At 41.9% G+C, this 13656-nt stretch overlaps 1 protein-coding gene across 4 annotated transcripts in view; it reads right to left on the bottom strand.

Annotated features, from left to right (window-relative positions):
• Positions 1-13656, bottom strand: part of zgc:123010 (uncharacterized protein LOC641500 homolog) — an 81664-nt gene that overhangs the window by 65712 nt on the left and 2296 nt on the right. The window contains exon 2 of one of the 4 annotated variants that reach the window (XM_061910217.1): positions 11934-11973. The exons of the other annotated variants lie outside the window; for them this stretch is intronic. The gene's annotated coding sequence lies outside the window, so the exon portion shown is untranslated. The remainder of the gene's footprint in view (positions 1-11933; positions 11974-13656) is intronic. 4 annotated transcript variants of the gene reach the window in all.

Genomic DNA, 13656 nt, shown 5'->3' with positions numbered 1-13656 from the left:
CTCTGTGATACCTCGGAGTAGGGATGTGCCGAAAAATTACATTTATCATAAAACCGTGACTAATAGCCACAGTTTGATAAACTCATGGCCAGGAGATACTTCTCATTCACTGGAGAATATTTGGCGAGCCAGCTTAAATGTCAACTTGAAAACAAGAGACATTAACGTATTTCCGTGTGTAAAGGGGCTCTATTATGCTAAGCAAACTTTTCTTATCCGTTCATACCACTTTTGATTTATTTTATTTGGGATTAGGGCTGGGCGATATATCGATGCACTCGGGCTTGTCTCTGTGCGATATAGAAAAATTACTATATCATGAGATTCGAGCGTACGTTCTCACGCAGTTGCTTTTAGCTGCGGGGATTACACTGCAGGCTCTTCCCACCCTTTCTTGTCTCTCCTTCTCACAGAAAAGCGCACCTTCTTACATACGTCACTTACTGTCGCGTCATACGCCCTCGCATGAGGAGGTAGCAGCATGGGTAACATTAGCTGTGATGCTAGCGTAGTGGAGCGAGTGGTAATACGAGAGAAAGAAGGTGCCAATCTGATAACAAACGAAAGAAAATTAATACAAGAAAAAAAACACAAGAGGTCCACCGTCTGGCGGTGGTTTGGCTTCAAACAAGTATGCAGCAAAAGCGTTGTTGCAAAAAGTAGCATTACTGCTAATTTGTAGCATCATTAGAAAAGTCTCCCGCTAGAGAATGAAGACTGCTTGAAACTGCATGTCAACATCTCCGTTCGGTGCCACACCCCCCGTTTCCAGATCGTATGAAAAAATAGTCGACAACAGAATTTAATAACGTCCGCAGGAACCTACCACAGAGCAAAGGACAAACACTATTTGATTTCCTGTTACGCAACTGATTTTTATTTGACAGTAATTGAAATATCTTGTGTGACATCATGCACAAAAGTGCACTTTGTTTTAAAGGGGAACATTATCACCAGACCTTTGTAAGCGTCAATATATACCTTGATGGTGCAGAAAAAAAGACCGTATATATTTTTAACCGATTTCCGAACTCTAAATGGGTGAATTTTGGCGAATTAAACGCCTTTCTGTTTATCGCGCTGGAGGCGATGACGTCAGAATGTGACGTCGCCGAGGTAATACAGCCGCCATTTTCATTTTCAATAGATTACAAACACCGGGTCTCAGCTCTGTTATTTTCCGTTTTTTTGACTCTTTTTTTGGAACCTTGGAGACATCATGCCTCGTCGGTGTGTTGTCGGAGGGTGTAACAACATTAACAGGGAGGGATTCAAGTTGCACCACTGGCCCGAAGATGCGAAAGTGTCTGCCGCCAGACCCCCATTGAATGGACCTGCCGCCAGACCCCCATTGAATGTACCAGAGTGTCTCCACATTTTACCGGCGATGCTAAGGCAGACATGGCACAGAGATGTATGGATAACCTGCAGATGCATTTGTAACGATAGTCAACGAAATCACAAAGGTGAGTTTTGTTGATGTTAACTGCCAGCTAATCGATGCTAACATGCTACGCTAATCGATGCTAACATGCTATTTACCGGCGGTGCTAAAGCAGACATGGCACAGAGATGTGTGGATAACCTGCAAATGCATTTTCAACGATAGTCAACAAAATCACAAAGGTGAGTTTTGTTGATGTTAACTGCCAGCTAATCGATGCTAACATGCTACGCTAATCGATGCTAACATGCTATTTACCGGCGGTGCTAAAGCAGACATGGCACAGAGATGTATGGATAACCTGCAGATGCATTTGCAACTATATTATGTTTCCTTCCACCCACATTTAATGCGAAACAAACACTTACCAATCGACGGATTTAAGTTGCTCCAGTGTCAAAAGATGCGAAAGTCCTGATCGTTTGGTCCGCACATTTTACCGGTGATGCTAACGCGTTTGCCGACCCCTGAGCTACAAACATACACAGAATTGCTATTGTGACATCTAGTGGACACATTCAGACAGCTGTTTCTTTCATTCAAAAATTTCGGCTCATTTTTATATTTAGCAAACTCATCCCGCGGGCCGGATAAAACCTTTTCGCGGGCCGTACGTTTGACACCCCTGCCTTATAAGAAGGAAACGGGTGATTGCAGCTATTTCAGATACAACACATCTCAGACGGCTACATAGCAATGTTGAGCGACAATTTTGGCTAAGGCCTGGAAGAACGGCAGCCTGGTGGGATATGTTTGTCAACGAGTGTGTTGTACCAGAGGAATGGCAAGAGAACTTTCGAATGTCCAGGTCAGCTGTGATTTTACTTAGTGGAAAAACTGTGTCCATTTGTCGAAGGGGAGACAACGAGAATGCGGGCTACCGTGGAGAAGGGAAGACCACGAAACATTGCGAATGCATTTGGACTGGCAGAGCAGACTATCAGTTATTGTCCGCGAAAGACTACTCAACAACTAATTTTGTACTCCGTAATTATTGTGAAGCCATGAAGTGGTTGCGGCCGTCAAGTACGACCGCCAAATTCAGCCTCCAAGCACAGTGACCTATTGTTGGTTTTTGTAAGATGTTCTTTATCACATTGTGTACTTTCACACGTCCATTAAAGCAGGGGTGGGCATTACGTCGATCTCGGAGGGTGTGTCAGTCGATCTCAAGCCAGGCATTAAAAAAATAGACATAAAAATTAGCAATCATCAATCATACCAAGACTTCACTTTCGTCAGTTGTTTGACATTCTCGGCACCCGAGGATCTTGTGAGATGACGCTGGCTGCTGCGAGCTCATATTTAAGAAAAAAATCACTAACGGGGCGGACGCAGAGAAACACATTTTATTTCTAGAGACTCCGTACCTACCGTCAAAACTCTAAAGACCGACAGCACAGTTCCTGTCTTCACCATAAAAGACCTGTTTCATCCTGCCTGTGCTAACAAAATAAGAGTCTGAGAAAGCTAGCGTGCACAAGCTAGCAAGCTACGGAGTTTGATGCCAATGTATTTCTCCCCCGCCCTCAGCGACCGCTTTCTCACTTGCTTGCCCACCCGCACAGTCACTGACGTCACTCACCTGCTGCCAGACATTAAAGGGCCACACACATATGCTACTCTCATAACAAAGTGTTTAAAAAGGAGTATGCAAGTTGGACAAATGAGATGCCAAAACCAACCACTTTCATGTAGTATTGAACAGAAAGGAGGACTTTTTTTTTCCTCCATTTGAAAATGCGGACGTTATCAGCACCACTGTCTAATTCCAATCAATGCAAGTCATCAGAATCAGGTAATACACCAACTTATATTCTTGTCTTCATGAAAGAAAGGAATCTATGTGTGTTAAACATGCTTGTATTATCATTAAACACCATTAACTTGTTAACAAAAATGTCTCTTTCATCAATAAATAAAAATTATAAATAGGAATGAGGTAGATCTCCTCGACTTGGTCAATTGAAAAGTAGCTCGCCTGCAGAAAATGTGTGAGCGCCCCTGCATTAAAGATATGATTCATGTATGATGACTCAGTTGTGATTCACTACAATAGTCTAACAGCTGCTGATGGTGAGGCAGGCAAGGTTTACTGTTAAAAGGAATGTAGCAATAAGCTAAGGATACACTTCCAGGTCAGAGGTGACTAAGACGTGCACATTTTGTGTACTTCGTCAAGTTGCGCCGGTGAGCGGAGGGGGCAGGGGGTCTTAAACAGTGGCATTGTTGTGTGTGGACACGGACAAGGTGAGGTGGGATTTACCCTGGATAACCCCATCCAGTGCCTAAACCTGAATGGGGTGGGCACTGTCCACCAGTAGGTTTGGACTGAGTTGATATTTTTCGGGGTCAGCGTGGCACGGTCGGGAGAGTGGCCGTACCAGCAACCCGAGAGTTACTGGTTCGATCCCCACCTTCTACCAACCCTTGTCCATTGTGTCCTTGAGCAAGACCCGTCACCCTTGCTCCTGATGGGTTGTGGTTCGGGCCTTGCATGGCAGCTCCCGCCATCAGTGTGTGAATGTGTGTGTGAATGGGTGAATGTGGAAAAAGTGTCAAAGCGCTTTGAGTACCTTAAAAAGGTATAAAAGCGCTATATAAGTATAACCCATTTACCATTTTTATTTTATTTTTTGTAAATACGCGATAATTTAGTGAAAAACAACGCAACTGACTTTGGCGGGGAAAAAAATGGACAGAACTTCGCGGTACACAGTTAGTTTGTGTTGTGTAGAACGTCGCGTTATATCAGACTGCTATGTATCGAACTTTGAATGTACAAACCCTCTTTCCATATGAGTTGGGAAATTGTGTTAGATGTAAATATAAACAGAATACAATGATTTGCAAATCCTTTTCAAACCATATTCAATTGAATGCACTACAAAGACAAGATATTTGATGTTCAAACTCATAAACTTTGTTTTTTTTTTGCAAATAATAATTAACTTAGAAGTTCAGTAGTTGGGAAAGGGCATGTTCACTACTGTGTCAAATTACCTTTTCTTTTAACAACACTCAAACGTTTGGGAACTGAAAAAACGAATTGTTGAAGCTTTGAAAGTGGAATTCTGTCCCATTCTTGTTTTACGTAGAACTTCAGTCGTTCAACAGTTCAGGGTCTCCGCTGTCGTATTTTACGCTTCATAATACGCCACACATTTTCGATGGGAGACAGGTCTGGACTGCAGGCGGGCCAGGAAAGTACCCAAACTCTTTTTTTTTTTACGAAGCCACGCTGTTGTAACACTTGTCTTGTTGAAATAAGCAAGGACGTCCATGATAAGGTTGCTTGGATGACAACATATGTTGCTCCAAAACCTGTATGGACCTTTCATCATTAATGGTGCCTTCACAGATGTGTAAGTTACCCATGCCTTGGGCACTAATACACCCCCATACCATCACAGATGCAGGCTTTTGAACGTTTTGCCTATAACAATCCAAATGGTTATTTACTCTTATTTCCGGAGGACACCACATCCTCTGTTTCCAAATATAATTTGAAATGAGGACTCGTCAGACCACAGAACACTTTTCCACTTTGCATCAGTCCATCTTAGGTGAGCTCGGGCCCAGCTAAGCCGGCGGCGTTCCAGGATATTGTTGATAAATTGGTTTGGCTTTGCATAGCAGAGTTTTAACTTGCACTTACAGATGTAGCAACCAACTGTAGTTACTGACAGTGGTTTTATGAAGTGTTCCTGAGCACATGTGGTGATATCCTTTACACACTGATGTCGCTTATTGATGCATTACCGCCTGAGGGATCAAAAGTCCGTAATATCATCGCTTACGTGCAGTGATTTCTCCAGATTCTCTGAACTTTTTGATGACATTGCGGACCGTAGATGGTAAAATCCCTAAAGACCTTGCAATAGCTCGTTGAGAAATGTTGTTCTAAAACTGTTCGACAATTTGCTTACAAAGTGGTGACCCTCACCCCATCCTTATTTAGGAATTACTTAGCATTTCATGGAAGCTGCTTTTATACCCAATCATGGCACCCACCTGTTCCCAATTAGCCTGCACACCTGTGGGATGTTCCATATAAGTGTTTGATGAGCGTTCCTCAATTTTATCAGTATTTATTGCCACCTTACCCAACTTCTTTGTCACGTGTTGCTGGCATCAAATTCTAAAGTTAATGATTATTTGCAACAACAAAAAAATGTTTATCAGTTTGAACATCAGATAGGTTGTCTTTGTTGCATATTCAACTGAATATGGGTTGAAAATGATTTGCAAATCATTGTATTCCGTTTATATTTACATCTAACACAATTTCCCAACTCATATGGAAACGGGGTTTGTACAAAGTAGCGTATGGTTTGAACTTTTATCCGTCAGTAGTCTCGCTATGGAAGTGCTAAAAACTACAACATGGATGACGGGGAGATGACGCTGTCGAAGTGGAGGCACATAAATAAAACCGTCGTACAAAATACCGGATACCAAAAAATCCTATACAGAGGTGCACAACAAAAAGTGTACTTGAAGAAAAAGCAAAGCCAGCAACACTTGTATCCTTCTAATAATTTTAATACAAATTGCGCTGTAGCTACCAAACACAGACCGGTTTCAAAAGTGTCTTCGTCAGTATGCCTACAAGAGCGCCTTTATATCATAATCTAGGCAAAATCTTGACCAAAGAACCACCATTGTGTTTTATGTAGATCACAAGGCAGTGTTTTAAATGTAGGGGGGGAAAAAATCACAATATGGCCTTTTTAAAGCATAACAATTAGCTAAGAGATAGCTCTTATCTCAAAACACTTTTAAGTAGGGGCATTCTTAAGTTGAGGTACGACTGTATAGACATTTTAAAAATATATGTGTTCTTTTAAACCACTAATGATAACATAACCTAGCCCGGGGGTGTTCGTGTTCTGAAAAATGTAACTTTAGGCAATTACTGTAAGTTGCAAACAACCCCTTTGACTCCAGTTAACTTGCCATTACGCCTGATTTGTATGGTTTTATGCATCAATGAATGCTAACAATAACATTGGTTAACTTGTTTGCCTTTTTAAAAAAAAATAGTACATTAACAGTGGTAAACTTTTTTTTTTTTTACACTTGTTTGACTTGTATTCAGCCTGTTTTAATAGATTTGAGTAATCATGTTTACATTAAGAGTGGTTCACTTCTGTGGCAGTTGAGGTTACCATGTTTTCCTTCACTTCAAAGTATATAGTAGAGATAAACTGATACACATAGGATTATCATCAGTGGATAACGTGTTTTTATTATTAGTTAAATCTTTAAAAACTAGTGACGCCTCTTCTTTCTAACTTTAATCGAGGGTCTTTGAACGCATCACGGTTATGACAAGTGAAACATGTCATAACCGTGTGACCTCGGACTACGTTAAGGTAACGTGTGGAGTTCCCCAGGGTTCGGTCCTTGGCCCTGCACTCTTCAGCATCTACATGCTGCCGCTAGGTGACATCATACGCAAATACGGTGTTAGCTTTCACTGTTATGCTGATGACACCCAACTCTACATGGCCCTAAAGCTGACCAACACGCCGGACTGTAGTCAGTTGGAAGCGTGTCTTAATGAAATTAAACAATGGATGTCCGCTAACTTTTTGCAACTTAATGCCAAAAAAACGGAAATGCTGCTTATCGGTCCTGCTAGACACCGACCTCTATTTAATAATACAACTTTAACATTTGACAACCAAATAATAAAACAAGGTTACTCGGTAAAAAATCTGGGTATTATCTTCGACCCAACTCTCTCCTTTGAGTCACACATTAAAAGCGTTACTAAAACGGCCTTCTTTCATCTCCGTAATATCGCTAAAATTCGCTCCATTTTGTCCACTAAAGACGCCGAGATCATTATCCATGCATTTGTTACGTCTCGTCTCGATTACTGTAACGTATTATTTTCGGGTCTCCCCATGTCTAGCATTAAAAGATTACAGTTGGTACAAAATGCGGCTGCTAGACTTTTGACAAGAACAAGAAAGTTTGATCACATTACGCCTGTACTGGCTCACCTGCACTGGCTTCCTGTGCACTTAAGATGTGACTTTAAGGTTTTACTACTTACGTATAAAATACTACACGGTCTAGCTCCATTCTATCTTGCCGATTGTATTGTACCATATGTCCCGGCAAGAAATCTGCGTTCAAAAGACTCCGGCTTATTAGTGATTCCTAGAGCCCAAAAAAAGTCTGCGGGCTATAGAGTGTTTTCCGTTCGGGCTCCAGTACTCTGGAATGCCCTCCCAGTAACAGTTCGAGATGCCACCTCAGTAGAAGCATTTAAGTCTCACCTTAAAACTCATTTGTATACTCTAGCCTTTAAATAGACCTTAAATAGACAATGAATGTTAACAGTAAAATTGGTTAACTTGATTACCTTTTCTAAAAATCGGTGTACAAACCCCGTTTCCATAAGAGTTGGGCGATTGTGTTAGATGTAAATATAAACGGAATACAATGATTTGCAAATCCTTTTCAACCCATATTCTGTTGAATGCACTACAAAGACAACATATTTGATGTTCAAACTCATAAACTTTATTTTTTTTTTGCAAATGATAATTCACTTAGAATTAATGGCTGTAAAACATGCCAAAGTAGTTGGGAAAGGGCATGTTCACTACTGTGTTACATCACCTTTTCTTTTAAAAACACTCAAATGTTTTGGGAACTGAGGAAACTAATTGTTGGAGCTTTGAAAGTGGAATTCGTGCCCATTCTTGTTTTATGTCGAGCTTCAGTCGTTCAACAGTCCGGGGTCTACGCTGTCGTATTTCACGCTTCATAATGCACCACACATTTTGGATGGGAGACAGGTCTGGACTGCAGGCGGGCCAGGAAAGTACCTGCACACTTTTACTACAAAACCATGCTGTTCTAACACGTGGCTTGGCATTTTCTTGCTGAAATAAGCAGGGGCATCCGTGATAATGTTGCTTGGATGACAACATATGTTGCTCCAAAACCTGTATGGACCTTTCAGCATTAATGGTGCCTTCACAGATGTGTAAGTTACCCATGCCTTGGGCACTAATACACCCCCATACCATCACAGATGCCGGCTTTTGAACTTTGCGCCTATAACAGTCTGGATGGTTATTTTCCTCTTTGTTCCGGAGGATCCCATGTCCACAGTTTCCAAATATAATTTGAAATGTGGACTCGTCAGACCACAGAACACTTTTCCATTTTGAATCAGTCCATCTTAGATGAGCTCAGGCCCAGCGAAGCCAGCGGCGTTCCTTGGTGTTGTTGATAAATGGGTTTTTCCTTTGCATAGTAGAGTTATAACTTGCACTTACAGATGTAGCAACCAACTGTAGTTACTGACAGTGGTTTCATGAAGTGTTCCTGAGCCCATGTGGTGATATCCTTTACACACTGATGTCGGTTTTTGATGCAGTACCGCCTGAGGGATCAAAGGTACGTAATATCTTCGCTTACGTGCAGTGATTTCTCCTGATTCTCTGAACCTTTTGATGATTTTTATGGACCGTAGATGTTAAAATCCCTAAATTCCTTGCAATAGCTCGTTGAGAAATGTTGTTCTAAAACTGTTCGACAATTTGCTTACAAATTGGTGACCCTCGCCCCATCCTTGTTTGTGAATTACTTAGCATATCATGGAAGTTGCTTTTATACCCAATCATGGCACCCACATGTTCCCAATTAGCCTGCACACCTGTGGGATGTTCCAAATAAGTGTTTGATGAGTATTTCTCAACTTTATCAGTATTTATTGCCACATTTCCCAACTTCTATGTCACGTGTTGCTGGCATCAAATTCTAAAGTTAATGCTTATTTGCAACAATAAAATTATTATGAAGCGTAAAATACGACAGCGGAGATCCCGGACTGTTGAACGACTGAAGCTCTACATAAAACAAGAATGGGAAAGAATTTCACTTTCAAAGCTTCAACAATTAGTTTCCTCAGTTCCCAAACGTTTATTGAGTGTTGTTAAAAGACAAGGTGATGTAACACAGTGGTGAACATGCCCTTTCCCAACTACTTTGGCACGTGTTGCCGCCATGAAATTCTAAGTTAATTATTATTTGCAAAAAAAAAATGAAATTTATGAGTTTGAACATCAATAATGTTGTCTTTGTAGCATATTCAACTGAATATGGGTTGAAAAGGATTTGCAAATCATTGTATTCTGTTTATATTTACATCTAACACAATTTCCCAACTCATATGGAAACGGGGTTTATACATTAACAGTGGTTAACCATTTTTTTACACTTGTTTAACTTGCATTAAGCCTGTTTTAATGGGCTTTGTGTAATCATGTTTACATTAAGAGTGATTCACTTAAGTGGCAGTTAAGGTTAAAATGTTATTTACAAGTGTTTAAAAAAAAAGAGCAATAAGAGGAAAACAAATGTCAGATATAAAAGGACACTTCTGATATTTGGCAAGGATTTGAAGCATTGTTGTCATTCCTTCTCTCTCCCTCGCCCCTGCTCCACCTCCACCAACACATTTTGTCCCCAAGCTCTTCACAGTTTCGTGCTATCCTGTTGAAAACGTCGCGGAATGATGACGCTTGTGTTGACGCCTGCTTGTAACGTTATTGGTTGGAGCGGACATTATAGCCCAGCACCACTCACGGCTAAAAGTTGTCTGCTTTAATCGCACAATTTCACAGTATTTTGGACATCTGTGTTGCTGAATCTTTTGCAATTTGTTCAATTAATAATGGAGACGTCAAAGAAGAATGCTGTTGGTGGATTGCAGCTGCCTTTAGCAACCAAAACACAACCGGTGTTTCTTTGTTTGTTGTGAAGCTTTAATATGGAACAGAGCGGTCAAGCGAAGATGTTTCTCTACCACATGTCAACCAGCAAGTTTTAGGATGAGAAAATTGTGATATTAAGTCGGCTCTTACCAGAGACTTGAGCGGAGTTTGCGTCCTCCTGCAGCAGCTGTCAAAAAGGCAGCTGTGACTTTCTTAGATCCTCCATATAGCTTCCCTCAGAGAGACTGGCGGTCATCGCAGCCCTCCGACTTTCAGGTATGACTTTAGAATCTCACTAAAACACTAGTAACAGATAAGGGATTTTCCAGAATTATCCTAGTAAATGTGTCTAATAACATCTGAATCGCTCCGACTGCCGTCGCCTTCCATCCATCCATCCATCCATCCATCTTCTTCCGCTTATCCGAGGTCGGGTCGCGGGGGCAGCAGCCTAAGCAGGGAAGCCCAGACTTCCCTCTCCCCAGCCACTTCGTCTAGCTCTTCCCGTGGGATCCCGAGGCGTTCCCAGGCCAGCCGGGAGACATAGTCTTCCCAACGTGTCCTGGGTCTTCCCCGTGGCCTCCTACCGGTTGGACGTGCCCTAAACACCTCCCTCGGGAGGCGTTCGGGTGGCATCCTGACCAGATGCCCGAACCACCTCATCTGGCTCCTCTCGATGTGGAGGAGCAGCGGATTTACTTTGAGTTCCTCCCGGATGACAGAGCTTCTCACCCTATCTCTAAGGGAGAGCCCCGCCACCCGGCGGAGGAAACTCATTTCGGCCGCTTGTACCCGTGATCTTATCCTTTCGGTAATTTTTTATTTTTTTTTCTAGTTCTCACTATCCTCATCCACAAATCTTTCATCCTCGTTCAAATTAATGGGGAAATCGTCACTTTCTCGGTCTGAATCGCTCTCGCTGCTGGTGGCCGTGATTGTAAACAATGTGAGGATGTGAGGAGCCCTACAACCCGTGACGTCACGCGCACATCGTCTGCTACTTCCAGTAAAGGCAAGGCTATTTTTATTAGCGACCAAAAGTTGCGAACTTTATCGTCGATGTTCTCTACTAAATCCTTTCAGCAAAAACATGGCAATATCGCGAAATGATCAAGTATGATACATAGAATGGACCTGCTATCCCCGTTTAAATAAGAACATCTCATTTAAGTAGGCCTTTAAAATGTTATTTACAAGGTTTTTAAAAAATATGAGAAATAAGAGGAGAACAAATGTCAGATTTAAAAGGACACTTCTGATATTTGGCAAGGATTTGAAGCATTGTTGTCATTCCTTCTCTCTCCCTCGCCCCTTGCTCCACCTCCACCAACACATTGTGTCCCCAAGCTCTTCACAGTTTCGTGCTATCCTGTTGAAAACGTCGCGGAATGATGACGCTTATGTTGACGCCTGCTTGTGACGTTATTGGTTGGAGCGGACATTTTAGCCCAGCACCACTCACGGCTAAAAGTAGTCTGCTTTAATCGCACAATTACACAGTATTTTGGACATCTGTGTTGCTGAATCTTTTGCAATTTGTTCAATTAATAATGGAGACGTCAAAGAAGAATGCTGTTGGTGGAAAGCGGTGGATTGCAGCTGCCTTTAGCAAACAAAACACAGCCAGTGTTTCTTTGTTTGTTGTGAAGCTTTAACACAAAGCGGTCAAGTCAAGCGAACATGTTTCTCTATGTCAACCAGCATGTTTTTGGATGGGAAAATTGTAATATTATGTCGGCTCTTACCGGAGACATCAGTGCATTATAGGACCTCCTCCTGCAGCAGCTGTAAAAAAAGGCAGCTGTGAGCTTGGCCCCTCAGCTTCTCTCTGAGACACTGGCGTGTTCACCGCAGCCATCCGACTTTCAGGTATGACTTTACAATCTCGCTAAAAAACACTATTAACACAATAAGCAGATAAGGGATTTTCCAGAATTATCCTAGTAAATGTGTCTAGTAACATCCGAAACGCTCACACTGCCGCCACCGCCCGGAGCCGTCGCTTTTTCTTTTTTTGTGTGCTTCCCTCTAACTTTCCTCATCCACAAATCTTTCATCCTCGCACAAATTAATGGGGAAATCGTCGCTTTCTCGGTCCGGATCACTCTAGCTGCTGGTAGTCTGCTTTAATCGCATAATTACAAAGTATTCTGGACATCCGTGTTGCTGAATCTTTTGCAATTTGTTCAAATAATAATGGAGATGTCAAAGTACAAAGATGGAGGCGAGAAGCGGTGTGTTGCAGCTGCCTTTAGCCACACAAACACAGCCGGTGTTTCCTTGTTTAACATTTCCGAAGGTGAAGCTTTACTATGGATCAGAGCGGTCAAACGAACATGGTTCCCGACCACATGTCAACCGGCAGGTTTCGGTGAGAAAATTGTGGTAATACGTCGGCTCTTACCGTAGTTATGAGCGGAGCTTGTGTCCTCCTGCAACTGCTGCGGACTATTACCTCCTCCCACCAGAGACACTGGCGGTCACCACACCCATGGCCACACCCCTCCGACTTTCAGGTACCATATAGTCTCACTAAAAGACTAGTAACACAATAAGCAGTTAAGAGATATTCCAGAATTATCCCATTAAATGTGTCTAATAACATCTGAATCGCTCCCACTGTCCTCTCCTTTTTCTTTTTACTTTTTTTTTTTAAACTTTGTTTTTTTTTCTAGTCCTGCACTCTCACTATCCTCATCCACAAATCTTTCATCCTCGCTCCAATTAATGGGGAAATTGTCGTTTTCTCGGTCCGAATAGCTCTTTTTGTTGCAGGCTCCCATTAAAAACAATCTGAGGACGTGAGGAGCCCTCAACGGGTGACTTCCTTGGATCCTCCATATAGCTTCCCTCAGAGACACTGGCGGTCACCGCAGCCCTCCGACTTTCAGGTATGACTTTATAATCTCACTAAAACACTAGTAACAGATAAGGGATTTTCCAGAATTATCCTAGTAAATGTGTCTAATAACATCTGAATCGCTCCCACTGCCGTCGCCTTTTCATTTTTTTTTCTAGTGCTTCACTCTCACTTTCCTCATCCAGAAATCTTTCATCCTTGTTCAAATTAATGGGGAAATCGTCGCTTTCTCGGTCTGAATCGCTCTAGCTGCTGGTGGCCGTGATTATAAACAATGTGAGGATGTGAGGAGCCCTACAACCTGTGACATAACGCGCACATCGTCTGCTACTTCCGGTACAGGCAAGGCTATTTTTATTAGCGACCAAAAGTTGCGGACTTTATCGTGGATGTTCTCTACTAAATACTTTCAGCAAAAACATGGCAATATCGCGAAATGATAAAGTATAACACATAGAATGGACCTGCTATCCCCGTTTAAATAAGAAAATCTCATTTTAGTAGCCCTTTAAGATGTTATTTACAAGTGTTTAAGAAAATGAGCTAAAAGAGGAAAACAAATGTCAGATTTAAAAAGGACACTTCTGATATTTGGCAAGGATTTGAAG

This window comes from Nerophis ophidion, linkage group LG09, assembly GCF_033978795.1.
Source record: "Nerophis ophidion isolate RoL-2023_Sa linkage group LG09, RoL_Noph_v1.0, whole genome shotgun sequence".
NCBI lineage: Eukaryota > Metazoa > Chordata > Actinopteri > Syngnathiformes > Syngnathidae > Nerophis > Nerophis ophidion.
This window is presented reverse-complemented; position numbering and strand designations above follow the sequence as displayed.